General features: G+C 43.1%; 1 protein-coding gene across 1 annotated transcript in view; it reads right to left on the reverse strand.

The window, feature by feature from the left end:
- Positions 1 to 4,181, reverse strand: part of PGAM5 (PGAM family member 5, mitochondrial serine/threonine protein phosphatase) — a 22,263-nt gene that overhangs the window by 9,530 nt on the left and 8,552 nt on the right. The window lies entirely within an intron of this gene.

The raw sequence follows: 4,181 nt of genomic DNA on the forward strand, positions 1-4,181 counted from the left end.
GGGCTGGGCAGATCCCCGGCAGCCCTGCCTGGTTTAACCGCCTTGTGCGGTCCTTCAGGGTGGAAGAGACCTGTACGTTGAGTCCAACCACTAACCCAGCACTGCCGAGTCCAGCATAGCTAATTACAAGTCCTGAGCCTTATCACTGTGTCCAGCTACTCCTCAGTACAACAAAGACCAGGAGTTTTTGGACAGGGTCCAGCAGAGGCCACAAAGATGATGGGTCTGGAGCATCTCTTACGAAGGCAGACTGTGGGAGCTGAGCCTGTTTAGTCTGAAGAGAAGACTCTTTGCACAGATGCCCATGACAAGATGAGGAGCAATGGCCTTACACTGAAACACAAGAAGTTTCACCTCAATGTGAGGAAGAACTTCATGTTGAGGGTGGCAGAGCAGTAGAACAGCTGCCCAGGGAGGTCATGGAGTCTCCCTCTCTGGAGATATTCCAAACCCACCTGGATGCATTCCTGTGTCACCTGTTCTTGGTCACCCTGCTTTGGCTGGGGGCTTGGACTGGATGGTCTCCAGGTCCCTTCCAACCCCAGCGATTCTGTGATTCTGTCATACAGGAATCAATCTCTTACAGGCAGCACTGGGTCCCTGGCACTGGAAACCAGGAACCTACATTTTCGGAAATAAAAGTGGTTACCAGCCAGGTGCACTCCACAGAGCCAAGCTGGCAGCAACCCCCCAGGCATTCCTGTCCCACCGCTTGGGCCTCTGGCCTGAATGCTGCTCCCCTCTTCACATGGAGACTCCTTTCAGAAGCCAGAGCTCATTACAGCTCCACGCATTGCCTTGTGCAGAAGAAAGATATGGTGGAACTGGAATGTTAATTACCTGTAGATGGGCAATGGTGCTGTTGTAACCTCACAACAGAGGCCTCAGGGAAGGATAACCAGAACAGACCACCCTTTTCCTGAGCTGACATTCCAAATTCAGCACTGGTTTCTACCTGTCAGATTCAGCAGTTTGCAAATGGTGACAGAACTGCTTCTGAATGTGGACCTTGGGATGTCAGCAGATTTTAGAGATTCCATTATCCAGCCTTTGCATATTTAATTGTGCATTCTTACCAGTCCCATCCACCTGTTCAAGCTCCAACTCCATACCCACATTCCCCACACTACAAATTCTATACTACTATTCCTGTTATTCCACTAACATGCCAGCTGGGCAGAGTTTCCAACAGCCAGATTTCAACCAGTGTGAGTGATTCCAGAGCCACTGAGACCAGAACCTGTCCCCCCCTCCCTGAGCACACAGAGATGTTCCCCTGAGCCCTGGAGTTAACACGCTCAGCCTCCTGTGGCACTGACAGCAGGTGCACAAGAACGTTGTGCCTATCCAAAAGAAAACGGTCTTTCTGTTAAAGTGAAGCCACCTTCCAGCTTTTCCAGTGGAGTGTCTTTCCCCTGTCCACCACTCCGTGTCTCTGCTTCACACACATACGGTGCAGAGGAGACACATCTGACTGGAGCACACGTCCTTTGGCTCTGGGGCATTTCACAGACCAACAGTGGCTCCCAGGGGTCACGTAAGAGAATCTAACCCTGATGAAAATCTGCCACAGACCCTCCTTTATCCTTCTTGCCTGCTCATTCTCTGTATTTAAGATACTCAGCTGTTTCTTCTTATATAGCTTTAAAATGCTAATTTTATTATTTTTCTTCCATTTATCTTATTATATAGGCAGGTGTGTGTATTTATACTTTGTATGTTCCTTCTTACCAAGAGCCCAGAAGAAAAACATCCAATTTCTCCTAAAGTAGCATGGTCCCTTTTCCCCAGGTCTCAGTGTCCCAGAGTCCTGCAAATGCCTTCTAAATCTTTCCTCTCATGATGCCTTTTCTCTTTTATCCCTAGTAATGCTTATTCTCCATTAAATGGTTCCACTTGTGTCCTACCTCTTCCCCTCCAGCCTGCTCTCTAACCTGAATCCCATTTGACTTCCAGCATCTCACAAAAGAAGGAAAAAATTGCACCAGATACCATCGCTCACTTGGGGACAGGGGCAGGCTGAAGCTAGATCAGACAAATAAAAAATTCCGGATTAATCTCTCAGTTGCTTGAACTGAATTCTAAAATCGTATGGTTCCATTTGAAATTTCAGTGCTATTCGAGGTGCATTGCTTGCACAAATAATCTGCCATTTGGGGTCAAAGTCCCAGTAATAAACACAGGCAAGTTTCCCGAGTGCATGATAGTGTCACCAAACACACCAGAGCTGAGCTCTGCTCACCACCAGAAAAGCTTCAGACTGCTGTTAAGCAATAGTCAAAATTGTTTCCCCAGCACAAAAAAAGTATTGCTGAACATCTGGGCAATCTCATTGTGCTAGAAAATGAAAATGGATAATATTGATTGTTTGCCTCAGTGCTGCATTTTGGCTGTCATTCTGCACTAACGCTTCACCATCAGGAAACTCCTGTGCCTATGCGCCATTCTGCAGTTTATTTTTGCTTGGGTTAGGTAATAATACACTTAGACAATTTATGTTCAAAAGTCTTTTGAGATTACCTTAGATTTTCCTCAGTATGTCAAAAAATGTTATTTTTAATTAGATTATACTTACCACTTTGTAAAAATTGCAATTCAATTATGTAAAAAAATAAAAACCTCTAAAAATAATTTGTTGAAGGTTACCATTAATTTGAACATACAGTCCTGTGTTCCATCAATAACTACCCAGCTTCTTGCTCTTTGTTCTTTTCATACCTATTTATATTTGCTGCTATTGTAATCCAGTTTTATTGTGTTGTATTTCATCTGTAAGCAGAAAATCCATCTAAGAGGATAACAACCTACTGATGCCCACTAATGGAATTATTCTGTTAGCAAAAACAGTAAATGCTTTGTGCTACTGATGCCACAGGTCCAGTCCTCAGGGATGATTCCCAGGGGCTTATCCCATTTCTCTGGTTAGATGCAGAGATACCTTCAAGGAGGATGCCCTAGGTTAGGGCAGCCTCTGAACTATGCTGTGACCAGAACAAAGAGAAGGTAAGTCAGCCAGCAAAAGGCAGAAAGGTCAGCACAGGTGGGGCCCAACAAATGGTTTCCTCTGGCAGGCAGAAAAACCCTGTGGGAAAAGGAGGCCCAGGCAGCCCCCAGGGTTAACTTCACCAGGAATACAAACAGCTCATCTCTGGATGGGACTTGGATCACCACAGGGATGAGTCAGTGTTTGGATGTTTTACCATTAGCTAAAGGGAGATCAAGAGCAGGTCTCTAGCCTTCAACTGGCAAGCAAAATTTATGAACTTTCAGGCATTTTTTTAGACAAAACAGAGTAATAAAAGGACATGTGAAACAAGGAAAAAGTGGTTTTGTAAAGCCTCTTCTATGACCTCAAAAATATTTACTCACCATGTATCACCTTCCCAATGTAAAAAAAAAAGTGTAAATTTATTCTCAGAAGAGCTACAGAGAGAGAGAAAAAAAGTTAACATTATGTCATTTGAACCACATGTATTCAGACATACGCTGTGGACTTACTGCTGGCCTTCTTAAAGGAAATATTGATGTCATCCTGGCCTGCTTCAGACCCTGCAACATTTAAATGATACACTAGTTTAAACTTTTGGGTTATAAAATGATGCTACTTAAGCCCACTTAATAATTTTTATTTTTTTTATAGAGCAAGAGAGAATACTGGTTTTAAGCAGCTTTGGTGAGTATGATTTGATCAGTTAAAAACCAAAGATTTTGAAGCAGATGCTGGTTTCCTGACTGTATCTGACTGCATTGCTGAAGGGTAAGCAGGACAAATACTGTGTTGGGTAAATACAGCACAAAATTTTGGGAGATTTTGGCATGAAAGAAACTCTACATATATGTACTTTAGCAGTGATTCAGATCTTGAATTTAATCTAGGTGGTGTGAATCACCTAGTAGAGGATTCTTCAGATTTCCTTTGACCAGAAAAAAAAAAGAGACGCTCATTTGAGATGAAAGACTTGTCCTCTTCCCCTGGCACACTCTCTATAAACCTATTTAAAAGTAGGCTTTGCCTTATCTAAAGTATGCGAAGTCTTGATATCATGCATGATTAATCCATTTCTTAATTTTGCACTCACAGTCACCATCTTTCTAATTTACGCAGATTGAAAGAAATTATTTTAGTAACAGTGGGCATCACTAGTAAACTGAAGTATCTCAAGTATAACTATGAGGAACTG

Source organism: Corvus brachyrhynchos, unplaced genomic scaffold, assembly GCF_000691975.1.
Source record: "Corvus brachyrhynchos isolate BGI_N302 unplaced genomic scaffold, ASM69197v1 scaffold114, whole genome shotgun sequence".
Classification (NCBI taxonomy): domain Eukaryota; kingdom Metazoa; phylum Chordata; class Aves; order Passeriformes; family Corvidae; genus Corvus; species Corvus brachyrhynchos.